The sequence below is a fragment of the Acinonyx jubatus genome, chromosome B2, assembly GCF_027475565.1.
Source record: "Acinonyx jubatus isolate Ajub_Pintada_27869175 chromosome B2, VMU_Ajub_asm_v1.0, whole genome shotgun sequence".
In the NCBI taxonomy this organism is placed as follows: domain Eukaryota; kingdom Metazoa; phylum Chordata; class Mammalia; order Carnivora; family Felidae; genus Acinonyx; species Acinonyx jubatus.
The window spans coordinates 131,586,134-131,599,858 of record NC_069385.1 but is presented as its reverse complement, the minus strand read 5'-3'; positions in this window follow the sequence as shown (position 1 = coordinate 131,599,858).

Sequence of the window (13,725 nt, the reverse complement as noted above, 5' to 3'; positions counted from 1 at the left end):
CCTTCCTTCCTTCCCTCCTTCCTTTCTTCCTCCTTAACTTCCTTCTTCTTTCCTTCTCTCTCTCTCCCTCCCTCCTTCTCACTCCCCCCCCCTTTTCCTCCCTCCTTCCTTCCTTTTCTCTCTGTCTCTCTGTTTTTAATGAGGAGTCTGACCATCTTTGGGGAAACTTCGTGGAATTAGCTTGACTTTCCATATTAACTTCCATTTGGAGATGGGAATATTTTCAACAGCAGGACGGGCATTTTCCTTCTTTCTTTTCTTCTTCTTCTTTTAAGTGGCCCAATTCCAGGCTATGCCTTCTCTGCACATGATTTTTCTATGGAAATCACGAAATTCCAGCAACAATCCTAAACCCGAAACTCCAAACTGAAGTGGAGTTTGGTGGTCCAGCCTCTGTATGACCATGCCCTGCTGTTCAGCTGTCCACCCCCAACTCTAAACTTTTGCAAGTAGAGAAGCCAGGACCCCTATTTCTGTCAGGGCACACATCTCCCTGAGCTCTCTTTTGAATTGTTCTCGCTCATCACCCTTTTAGAATCCAACCTACCCTGGGAAAATATACACATCTATGTATACAGATTTATTTATATTTTTATTTGAACGGTTTGGTCAAACTAAATTTAGCTAATATAGCTTAAAAGATTTTTTTTTTTTCCTAAGGCGCTGAGTTAATGCTAGGATCAAATTTCCGTCTGCTTTGTCAGCTACCAAATCCTATTTCAGGATCCCCCCTGTCTTTTTTGGAGCCCCCAAGTCTGGGCTGCGCCTTTGTCCACAGCAAGGAGGCGGTCCGCAATGCCTGATCTCAGCTCCGGGCGCCAGGACCCCCGCGCTGGAGGAGGCGGCACGGTCCGCACCCCCTCCGTGCGCCCCGCCCCCGCCCGCCGGCCCCCGCGCAGTCCTAGCTACATTCGCCCCCCAAATCCCGTCGCGCGCCTCTTTGGATCAGAAGCACCGCGCAACTTGATTTTGAAGGTCTGGCCTTGGAGGTGGGAGGCGGGGGCGGTGACGGTGGAAAAGAGGACTGATGGTTCGAGCCCAGCTCGGGGTTGGATGGAGGCGGGGGTGGGGACTGTTAGGGAGGGTGGGGACCGTAGGGGGCCAAGACGACAGCCCCGGCAAGGGGCGCGGGCGGCCTGGGCGGCGGCCACCGGCGCTCGCGACCGGGTGAGACCCAATGAAACTGCAGTCGAACCCTGAGAGAGAGGTTTGGGACTTGCGTGCGCCCCCCGCCTCCCTTCGCGCGCTCGCCGGTGCAGTGAGCGAGAGCCGGGAGGCTCAGGTCAGAGTTTTAAGGGCCTTTTCCGCAGGAGCGGTGCTTTAATTAATGGTTGGAGGCAGGATCTGGGAAACTTTCTGGCTCCACGACTCCCGAGGCGGCGCGCGGTTTTAGCAACCCTGGCCCGGGTCTCTAAGCAATTCGAGCGGCGTGGGACTCGACCCCGGCACCCCCACCCTTTCTTTCCGTCCAGGCCTCCCCGAGCTGTTTTCACTCGCCACGCATCTCGCCCAAAACCTCACTCTCTGACCGCCCTCCCGGGGCCTTTCCTTCACCTAGACCCACCCAGAGGCCAGGAACCCGCGTCGCCCGCTCAGCGCCTCCCGCGACACTGTCCATTAGCCACTTGAATCTTTAAAAAGGCATGAAGATCTTGTTTTATTGCAACAATTTTGGTTGACCTTCCAATACCCGTTTGGGCGAACATCCTGGGCCGAACTACTTAACCAGTGGGAAGGAAAGGCTACTGGGGGAGCGTTTAGCCGACCCCCTCTGAATCTCAACGCCCAAGCATGGATCTCCCATTAGGATGACCCGAGATGAAAGCCTTGGGTGGCGCCTCTCGCCAATCCCAGGCCCATTTGCACTTCTGGGCATCCCTTTCCCCCTCCCTCCCTCCTTCTCCTCCTCCTCCTCCTCCTCCTCCTCTCTTTGTAAAAATGCGCTCTGACTTTTCTGGGCGGGGGCGGGGAGACTGGCTGGGCTGGGCTGGGGAGGGGGGCTTCGCAGATAGTTGATATTCCGGGTCCAGCAGCTCTCCGCGCTCCCATTCTCTAAGCTCAGCCGGGGGGAAGTGTCGCCCCGGGCCAAACATATGCTTCTTTCCAGCGCGCTAATCCACCTTCAGCGTGGAGGCATAATTGCTCGAGTGTCCATGGATTCGCGGCGCTTTGTCCCTCGCTGGCTCCCATCAGCCCTGGCACACGCCATTTCAATCAAATCTTTTCAGAAAACTGTCTCCTTTTATCAAGTCCCAGCCCCTGCGAACGACGGGAGCATTTAACAAAACACCCTGCGTGTTCCGCCTTTCTCCCTGGGCCCTGGCAGAGCAGGGAGCTGCGATTATTGCAACAACTTTTCATTGAGTTCGGCCTCAGAGAAGACAGAGAGGAGAGGGAGAGGCGAAGAGAGAGAGAGAGACGGACAGACGGAGAGAAAGCAACGTCAGCATCCCAGACCTAAACGGGTTTTATTCTAAAACCCTGGTGTCAGGTGTATTGGAAAGGAAAGGGTCAGAGGTCACCCTCAAAGAGAAAACATGTTTCATCTCAGTTGTTTTTTTTTTTTTTTCTTCCTTTGGAATTACAGAAATTGGCTCTGTGGAGTGCTGGGGCAGTGTAGTGGGAGAAAAAGACAGCAAAAATGGGCAGATAACAGGGAAGGACCCTGTCTGAAGGACATTACGGGTAGTCCCTTTATCAAAAAACTCCGACAAAAAAGATCCCTGATGCTGATTCCCTTGTACATACCCCATATCTCTTTTGTTGCCGGTGACAGGCACAGCTAAAGTTGAATCTGAAGATCTCTGCCTTATGATAATACCCTCTTGGTAAATAACGGAAGTCCTACACGCTCCGGATTTAATAGTTTGCCTGGATTTCTAGCTTGAGGAGAAAAAGCTTTCATTGATTAGGAGAAAAAGAGAGAATGACAGAGTGGAAAGATGAACTCTAGAGAAGACCTTAGAAGCAGAGATACAAAATATTTTTGATGCTGTGGGGGGGGGGGGAATGAAGCCACATGCAAAAGACGAAGCTTGAGGTTTGATTTTGTGTAGCAATTATTATGCAAATATACACCAACAGTAGACACTGTAGTTCTATTATAGGAACACAGCTTTGTGGCTTGTTTCTAAAATGAGAACGTCAGAGTAATTGAACAGTTTTCTTCAAATCTCACTCACCCTACATTGAGAGGGATTTCAGGGACTTAGGTATTTTCCTTTTGCAACAATTTATTTCATGATGATCAAGGAGGAGAAAGGCAACACAAATGGGCTTGCTGCATATTTTATGGTCTTCAAATGCAGTGGGCTTCAGGGCATGATACACCATGGGGCTCTCTGGTCTTTCCCTTTACTCTGCACAAGCCCAGGCTATGAAGTGCTCGAAAAGGGATGTGTTCTTCCCACTCATAGGGACGCGTCAACGCTGGTCCCACTAGCCCTGATCCACATCTGGAGTCAAATGAAACCCTTGAGGTCTCCTGGACGAGCCGGATTTGCTGTTGATGTCAAGGTCCAGGTGTTTACGTTGTCAGACCTCCATGACCACAGTTTTAATAGGTGACTGGAAATGTTCCTGCCTTAACTCCCCTAAAAAGTTCAGGCTGTCGGGAAGGGAAGTGATAGGATTTGGGGGAGAAGGCTGCTCTACTCATCCTGAAAAGTGGAAAGCGAAATACATCTTTTAGCTAAGTAGCTTTGTATCTTGAGTGTAAGAAATTACTCTGTATGGTTATATCAAACACTAAAGTATGGTTAGAATCCTTCAGAACCTAAACCATGAGGATTGGGGTGGTGGGGGGGGGGGTAGAGAGAGAGACAATAAGGCATTTTTAAGTTCTTATTCATTTGCTTCTATTATGATCTTTTTGTAATTATACAACAAAGGAAGACAGTAACATCAAGACCTTCTCGGACCCTCTTGTCACCGCTGCAGTAAGATTGGAGGATGGGAAGGGAATTCAGAAGGAATCTTGGGGAGGAGAAAGAAGTTAAATACTACAGAGCAGGATGTCAAGGACTGGGAGAACCCTCTCATGGTGCTCAGCAAGCATTGTTGTTGCATATTCGATTTCTCACACGCACACTCTCAATAGCCAGTTGAACAGAAGGACCCAAGTTCAAGGAAGGGAACTGTTTTCTGGAATATCAGGGAACATGGGAGTGATGAGTCCTACCTTGGAGGATATTTCTGCAAGCCAAAAGGGTCTTGGGAATCCCCCATGCAGTTTGGAGGCTGGGAGTTGAGTGGCTTTCCTCTCTTGCATCATGAGACATAAAGTGGTGGCTCCAGCTTCCAGGGTTGGCTGAAACGAGGTGGCAGTGGGGAAGGCCATTCTGATGGTGAACTCCAGGGGCCTTCTAACCATCCTTGGGACTGTGCCTATAAAAGCTTCAGGAACAGAATAGAGGAAAGTTTGGAGGAGGAAAATCTAAAATTCAATCAGCCTGTTGATAGACCAGTCTTAAAGAGGGTTTTCTTCTTCTTTTTCTTTCTTTTTTTTTTACATGACATTTATTGTCACATTGGTTTCCATACAACAGCCAGTGCTCATCCCAACAGGTGCCCTCCTCAACGCCCATCACCCACTTTCCCCTCCCTCCCACCCCCATCAACCCTCAGTTTGTTCTCAGTATTTAAAAGTCTCTATGGTTTTTCTTTGTCAAACACTCAAAGAGATATTCTCTCCAACCCCCGCCTGCACCGCCGTCTAACTCTGCTACAAGGTTGAGCAGCAGCTTGCTGGGAAGCCAGGGGGAGGGCTGGCACGGATGTCTGCACCGGCCCGGCCCCTACAGCAACATGGCTTACCTGCATGTTGCCGAAGAAACCTTTGGCTCCCCAGAGCAAGCCTGGAGCCGAGAGAGCAGGGGGCTGCTTCAGAGAATCTTGGGGCTGGAAAGTCCCTTGCTGTCCTCTCTAGTATAACTCCCAGCCACATCAAGAGAATCAAGTCACTGGTCGGTGACCATGCAATGCTAGAGCTACTTGGGAAAACTGTCTCAATGGGTATTAGTTTGGAGAAAGCTCTTCCAAGGAGAGGAATCTAGAAAGAAACAAAAGTTCAGGGAATCCTCTTGAATTTCCCTCCCACCCCATCTTCTTCATGCTCTCTCCCCACTGAGCATTTTGGCTGAACTTAGTGTTTCTTTGTATTTCCCTCTTTTGCTGAGAAAACCTTAAGAACCTTCTACTAGGCTTAGATTTAACCACAACCCTTACAGAATCTGGCTTATGAAAACCAGACTTCTCTAAGAGACGGGTCTTCTGGCAACAATTAGTCTGACTTTTCTTTAACAAAATTCTTTGTAATGCCATTCAGAAAACGGGTGGGTAGGACTTTTGTGGCAGGGAGTGTGTATGTGTGTGGGTGGGTATGGGAAGGGATCCTTGGGGTGGGGGATGGTGTTACAGAAGGCCAATTTGTATGACTTGGTGGGGGAAGAAAATCCCAACGTTAACACATTAAATTTGGAAGCTGTGAAATATTTAATTAGTGCACGGGTTGGGATCCTATTAAAACTGGCTCTATTTCTGAAGACTGTCCTGAAAATCTGTTTGCTCCTTTCCTCTGTGCAGAGTATATAAAACTCTCTTCTTGCCATCTCTCTTTGCTACTGAACTATTTCAGTTTGCCAAAGTGATATGTCTTTGAAAGCAGGACTGCCTGGAACGGGCCATGAAAGCTCCAATTCGCAAATACCTGAAAGTAGGGGATTCCAAAGGGAGGAGTGAGGACATGTGGAGAGGCAAGGAACAATAGTCTGTTACCATCCCAGCAGTGACTTCTCTGCTTCTGACTCATGGGCAGCAACACAGTCCTGGATGTGGCCTCCCACTGCCCTCCTCCCCTACCTGTATTTAAAAGTCCAATCCGACAACACATACAACAAACAAGAGACCTATTCATTGAAGTCTGCAAAGGCACCTTCTTCTCCTCCTTATGCAAATACTAAATTGAATCAACTGACTATAGCATTCATGCCATTGCTGAAATATGATAGAAAAAAAAAAAGTGGAGTATTCCAAGGAAATTGATTCCAACAGTTCGTTTGCAGTGGGGTGGATGTCTGTGTGTTTGAGGTGGAGACACAAATACATCTTGTTAAAATTGTGGCTGCCCTTCTGAGAAGCAGCCTACAGTTTTAGATACCCCACCCCTTCCAACTCTTCTAGGGAGCTAAGAATTTGAGCCCTTTAACAGGCAAGACCGAAAATTTGGGGCAGCTGTCCCTTGGGGGGGCGGGGGTGAGAGGGCCCCTCTCTGAACTCCTTCTGGTCCTGGTTTCCCTGCCTTTGGCTGGGCAAGAGGTCCGGAGGGCCAGTTGAATTGAAGGTCTATCTCAAGAGGGGAAAGAGGTCAGCTCCTGCCTCCAGTCCTGGCCTAGAGGAAGGAAGGATGTGGAGACCGCCCGAGAACGCTCTGGTCCGAGAACACATGCTCTCCTTACCCTTCGGACTTGGGTCGCAGGGACCTTCTTGCGGCTCTCAGGAGAACTTGGGCTTGTTCCCCCAAACCTAGGAACACCCTAGAAGAGAAAGTCTAGCCCCACTCCCCCACACACCCCCGCCGGAGTCGCTAACTTCTCGAACTTCAGACAACCATCCATGCTCGCCGTACCTCAGTTTCCCCTAAATGTGGCGACAAACGCAGGAAGTTTGAGGGGACTGGGGGCACTTGTTCTGTGGGAAGTCAAAGTAGGGGCAGGCACAAGGAAAGGGATCAGCCTTTCTCCTAGTCCAAGGCAGTGTTCTCGGGGCGCGGGGCCTTGGGCAGAGCCCCGGTAACCCTACCCCAGCCCAGAACAATAAGGGCAAAAGACACAACGCTTGCCCTCCGCCACCAACTCCATCTTTAGCAATGAAAAAAAAAAATCCAATCTTTTTGAACACCCAATACATCATTTCAATAAGAATGACTTCACTTTAATAAAGATTTAATACGTTAAATCTGTCTTTGTCGCTGATCGATGCTTCTTTGTCTCGAAAACGATTTGGGTTTCACTGATCAAGAATTCTGGGGGAAATGCTGTAACTCCGAGTCGGGGGGTTATTATTATTGTTTGAGAACACTTCCCGTGGAGGAAAAAAAAAAAAAAACCCGCGTGCGCACTGGCGCACACGCGCGCTCTCACACTCAGGCCCGCTTGCTTTTTCTCCCCGGGCTCTCCAGCTTGGAAAGCCAGCAAGCTGTCCAGAGCTGCCCGGGACGAGGGGGGAAGGGGCGCTCCGGGAGGGGCGGGGAGGGGAGGGAGGGGAGGGGAGGCGCCGGCCGGGAGGGGTAGGGTGCGGAGCGCAGCGTCTGCCAGAGAATCATTTGCCCTGAATCACAAATTTTCACGGCTTAAAAAGAAAAGGTAAAGCTAATGTCTGGCTCAATTAATAAACATGGTAATTTCACACCCGGAGAAGGACATAATTTCATCCGAGCGCTATCTGCGCCATCACAAAGGGTCAGGGCGCAGCTGCGGCGAACCCGGGTCATTACGGAGTCGCCGAGCGGCTCCCGCGCCCCGGCCCAGCGCGCGCCTCGAGGCGAAGGATGGCTGCGGGCGAGGCCGGGGCTTCCCCCGATAAAGGACTTACCCACCGTGCGGGAAATGGAGCCGCTTTCAGACGGGGAGTAATCAGCTCGCAGACGTAGAGCCCGCCACGGTCCCCCTCCCTCCCCTCCCCCCCCCCCCCACGGCCATTTACTTTTTAAAAATGAGAGATAAAACAGGCGAACACCCTCTCGCTCTCATCGCTTGTCTTTTCCTCTTCCCTTCTAATGTCCTTTCACAATAAAACCACGACCTGTATGATACAGATACGCGCATACATATTTTTACTTATTTATTTATCTTTAGAGGTTGTTTTTGATCCGCTGTCAATAGAAACCTATTGTATCTGTAAATTTCAGGACAGTTGTAGTTGATAAATTTCTGGTGTCAAGATTGGGGGCCAGGAGCTGGGAGACAAGATATTAGCTTCAATCTCATAATCTCTTAATCACATTACACTTTAAGTGAGCATGTGTAATTTCACCCATCAATGATTTATTTAAGCATTTGGAGCACAATTACTTGTCTCATACACAAATACTGGCTGGAGCATTGTTTGCTAGAAAGAAACACTGACATATAGGGGGAAAGAACGCATCTTTTCCGTTTCATTACGTGTCCCACCTCGGAATCAAAATTCATCTGTAATCGAGACCCGCAGGACCCGTCTCCAGAAAGGAAGGGGCCCCAGAGGCAAATTCACCCGAACCACAAGCGGGGGGGTCGGGGAAGGGGGGGAAGGGGGCGCCCCACCCCCACCTCTTTTCTGGGTTTAGATTTTTAAGCAGATCTTCAAAGTTAAAATAAATGCCCATTAAATAGCCGCATGCAAATAGGATGAAGCCGGGCAGCTAAACACACAAAGCCCATCTCACATAAAACAAAAGCATGATTGATGGCAACCCGGATGCTCGTGTGTTTGGGAAAAAAATTATACTTGTCCAGTCTCCCAGGTGTCTAAATTATTGAAGAGCGATGTGCATATTTCAACGGGAAAAGGTGGCCGAGGTTAGGGACCGGCGGTTGGGGCCGCAAGTGCCCTGGTGTGGTATATTTGGGTCTCGGGAAGGCCTCCCGTGCAATTTTTAACACATTCTTCTCTGGGTGGCCGAGGAGGCAGCGCTAACCTGACAGCTCTCGGGCAAATGGTTAGAGAAAATGGATCGCTTTCCTGGGCCGGGGACCTCACTTCCCGGGCCTGCGGGCGGCTCTGCAAAGCTGCCCGCTCCGCTCTGCGAGCCCTGCAGGCCGCAGAGGGCGGCGGGCAGGGCCCGGGCGGCGCCGCGGTGGGGCGGTCCCGCGGTGCCCAGCCCAGCCGTGAACTTCCTCCCGCCAAGTGCTTGGGGGCCTTTTCAACCCGGCTCAGCCTAGAGGTCCGACTCTGAGGCAGGGGCCCACGGGGCTCCTTCGGTACTGGAGGCGCTTGCGGCGTCGGTTCTTTGTTCTGGCACTTTCAGGGCCTCCTGAAAGTCGCCCCGTCGGGTGGGGAGACCCGACCAGGCAGGCCTGGCTCAGAGCCGGAGGCACGGTTGCGGGAGTAGTGTTGGAACCCAGCAGCCACTTTGTGTGTGTGTGTGTGCGCGCGCGGGGGTGGGGGGGTGTTTAATAATGCAGGGCGTGGTAAAACAAATGGGAAATGGTGGGAACTTTCCAATATCTCATTTTAAATGTAGGACGGGAACACCTGAAAATAAGCAAGCTCCCCTCCTTGTCTCTTCGTTCTTTGTCTCTGAACTCTCTCCAAATCAATGTCTCTCTTTTACCCTGTCCTCAACTCTCTAGCCCGTCTCTCTGTTTCTGAATCTTCCTTTTCTCCCTCCCTCCCTCCATCGTCGTCCCTCTTCATAAATATGCATACGAGAAAAAAGAGCCTCAGCGATTCCTGCTCTCAGAGAGTGGATCCACAGCGGTGTGGGGCTCAGGTTTAACGGCCTCTTGTCAGCCAGGGAACCCCAGGCGCGCTCTTTTCTTGCTGGGCTGGTGGGGGCGGCGAGAGATAGATGCGTGGGCCCAGGGCCCTCAGCGTGGGGAGCAGTCAGTATTGCCCACGCATCGAGTCCTAACCCTAAACTTGAATCCATTTTGCTGTTCAAGTCAGGCTCGGCGGATTCATAATAGCGACGACAAAGAGTAATTACATATTAGAAAACAAAACAATAATTACACTACCAAGTCGACACATCAGTCAGCGAAGCACAGTCGCCTGGGTTTGAAACAGCAAAGCCCGCGGCGCCGGCGGCTGACTCAGCAAATCGGAAAAGCCCCGGGACCCGCGTCCACACCGGCTGATGCGGAGAATCTGTCCGGAGGCTGAACAGCAGACGCGCTCCAGCCTCTGCCCCAGTCACCTGCTGAAAGGTCTTAGAGGTCATAAGATCTGGTTTGGGAGCCATCTGGCAGAAAACCATGTCACAAGCACCAAATCAGCGGTTGCTTGGAGAGCTGAGTCTTGTTTTTTGTTTTTTAACCTAGGTGGGCACACAGATTGCGGAGTTTGAACCACTGTTTTACATTTTTACGCTTAGAAGAGAGAAAGGTCGTTCTTACATGTTAGTTTCCCCCAGCACCTGTCACCTGGCTCCTTGGTTACTTTACAGCGCCCTCAGGCCTCGGCGTCTTCGGGTTCCCGCTTTATTCCCCCCAAGTGTTAGGGCCACCATGCCCTTTTCACCTCTTCCCCGGCACCCAGAGGCAGGTTGCTGGGACAGAGTGTGTCCCTCACCAAAGCCCATCTACAATCGCTGCCACACCCCCCAGTTCCCTTGGATCAGCCGTCGGGGAGGTTCTTCTTTCCGGCATCGCTCTCCCATGCCTTCTTCGGTGGCTCCGGCACGTCCTCTGGTGGGTCCCGGGGCCCAGGCCCGGAGGGTGGATGCGGGATCGGGGGGCTGGGGGCAGGGGGCTGGCGAGTGCAGGCGTCGCCCGCAGCCGGACCGACTCCCGGCCGCCCGCTGCCCACCGAGGCCGGCTCCGCTCGCATTCCGGGTGTGAAAAGAAACACAGTCTTTTCGGGCCTGGAGGCCGTGGCTGGACGATGCAGCTAAGCTTGAAATGTGGGGAAAGGCTTTTAAAAGACTCTATTCGGATCTCTCCTCCCACTTCCCCCCCGGGCCTTTCTTCCGGGGCTGGAGCCTGCCTCCCAGGCAAGGGGGCTTGGGTGGGGGGCGCCAGTGCGCCTTTGCCGAGGGTGGTGTCCTAGGGCGAGAGCCGAGATGGGGACAGTCCTCGCCGGGCGTGGGAATGCCTTGCACAGTCGGCCAGGGACAAAGCCCGGGGGCACTCTTTTAGGCCCCAGGTATGAGTTGCATTCAGGCCGGCGGACCACCCCCTGCCACCCTCCACCCCACCCCGCCCTCAGCCAGGCGACCTCATCCGCAGGCGGGAAAGGAGTCAGACGTGGCCCAGGAGGCAGAAGGGCGTAGGGACCCAGAGCGGGTACGTGGGGCCGGTGAAGTCTGAGAAGCCGGTGGGTAACGCCAGGCGGAAGCGAGCGGGAAGCCCGCGCTCGGTCTAGCGCCCTCTATAGGGCTCATGAGCCCCGCCGACTGTGGACGGTTTTCCTTTCATCCCCCAGGGCTCAGGGAAGGACAAAGGACCTATAAAAAAAAAAAAATCCAACAACAACAAAAAAATATCAGCTTGACCCCCAAAAGAACACTGTTTAATGAGGTGGAAAATTCTTCCACACAAATTGCTTTTTCTACTACTTTATGAGAGTTCATAAATGTTAATGAAATCCAGTTACCAAAAAGTAACATACATCATTGCCGCTGAAGGAAGGCAGAGGAAGGAAGGTGGTAGTTAACGTACAATCATAATTAAAATAACAGCAGCGGCAGCAACAATGCGGCCTATGGCTAATGTGGTTGGAGCCCTAGTCCGGCGATGCACCATTGCATCCGACCTGGGTCGGACGCTGGCGTCTCATGGGACAGGATCAGCTACTATGTAACCGCTGCAGCGCCACAACCAAAAATGTAGGGGTGTGGGAGCTGCTGGATGGGAGTGAGTGGAGACACGAAATGCCCTTCTGTTTCTTTTCTTTGGCAACAGCATGCCTGTTATTGACACGAACGTACTCAACATTCACGCACAAGAGGAGCTCAAAGGAAACGCCTGGGAGAGGAGGACAGGTGGCAAGTTCATTGTCTTCTACAACCTGCAGGACGCCATTGCTCCTTTCTTCCTCTCTGCCATGGGACTGTAAGCTCCCAGAGGGGGAGATCTGATTCTGGTATTTCTATCCTCAGCATCCAGCGCCGCATTCGGCACGCAGAAGGTGGTGATTGGGGTGTGTGCCGAATAAGGAAATGATTAAATGGACCCGTAACAGAAAGTTAAGTAAGTCAATGGATGATCCACTTGATAACATCTGAAGATGGACCAAGGTGCTCGAGCAGTCAATGTTTGCAATATTCAACAAATATTTCTTTTTAATGACTTACTATATACAGGGATAGTTCTTGCCACTGGGGATACTGCAGCCAACAAAACAGGCAAAAATCCCTTCCCTCATGAAGTTTACAGTTTGCTTTGGCTGTTTCGGTAGATGTATTGCTTTACAAGGCTAGGCAAATGGCTCCTTATCTAACTTTGGGAAAATGCTTTAATTCCCACCTTCCAGATCCCTCTTTACTACCTGGAGTTCAGGAGAAGACATTTGAGGTCTGCGGGTGAAAGTCATTATAGAAAGCATATGTTTTTGTTTTCTTCCAGCTTTATCGATAAAGAATTGACAAATACGGGGATGCCTGGGGGCTTAGTTGGTTGAGTGGCCGACTCTTGATTTTGGCTCAGGTCATGGTCCCAGGGTTGTGGGATCGAGCCTCTTGCCAGCTCTGAGCTGATGGTGGAGCCTGCTTAAGATTGTCTCTACCCTCCCTGACTTTCTCCCTCTGCCCCTCCCCCACTCCCTCTCTATCTTTCTCTCGATTTAAAAAAAAAAAAATTGACAAATAAGAATACAACTTGGTATTTTGATATACACACAAATTGTGAAATGACCACCACACTCAAACTAACATACCCATGACCTCACTTTGTGTGTGTGTGACAATATTCAAGATCTACCCTCTTAGCAAATTTCAAGTATATAAAAAGTATTATTAACTGTGATCACCATGCTGTACATTAGGTTCGTTCATCTTTTGTAACTGAAACTTTGTACCCTGTAACTAACATCTCATCATTTCCCTCTACCCCCAGCCCCTGGCAACAACCATTGTATTCTCTGCTTCTGTTAAGTTCAACTATTTTAGATTCCACATATAAGTGAACTCATGCAATATTTGTCTTTCTGTGTCTGGCTTATGTCACTTAGCATAATGTCCTCCAGGTCCACGCATACTGTCACAAATGGCAAGATTTCCTTGTTTTTTAAGGCTGACTAATACTCGTGTGTGTGTGTGTGTGTGTGTGTGTGTGTGTATGTGTGTATGTGTACCACATTTTAAAGAATATGTTTTGAAGGAAGATGTTTTATATTTCTTTAATGGGGTCATTTTGTCTTAAGGCTTTATTTCTTCTGAAGGAGAAAAACAGGTTTATTTTTTGTAAATATCTAGGACAATTTGAATATTTTCCTGTTTCCTTTGAGAGCTGCTGAAATCAAGTCATTTTAGCTTTGCATACATTGTTTAATATTTCATGTCTTCCAAATATGAATACTAATACTAATAACTATCATTTTTTTTAACTTGTATCTTTTGCCAGTCGCTCAGTGCCTCATAGGTTTTACCTCATTCAAACTCTCAACTTTTTTAGATAGATGCTATTGTTGGTATTATTTTATTTTATTATTATTTTTTTAATGTTTATTTTTGAGAGAGAGAGAGGCAGAGCGTGAGCGAAGGAGGGGCAGAGAGAGAGGGAGACACAGAGTCCGAAGCAGGTGCCAGGCTCTGAGCTGTCAGCACAGAGGCCGACGCAAGGATTGAACTCAGGAACCCTGAGATCATGACCTGAGCCAGAGTCAGATGCTTATCTGACTGAGCCACCCAGGCACCCCTATTTTTTTTATTTGAGAGAGCGAGCGAGCGGTGGGGAGGGGTAGAGGGAGAGAGAGAGAATCTTAAGTAGGCTCTATACTCAGCACAGAGCCTGACTCAAAGCTCTATCCCACGACCCTGGGATCATCACCTGAGCGGAAATCAAGAGGCAGATGCTTAACCGATGGGGC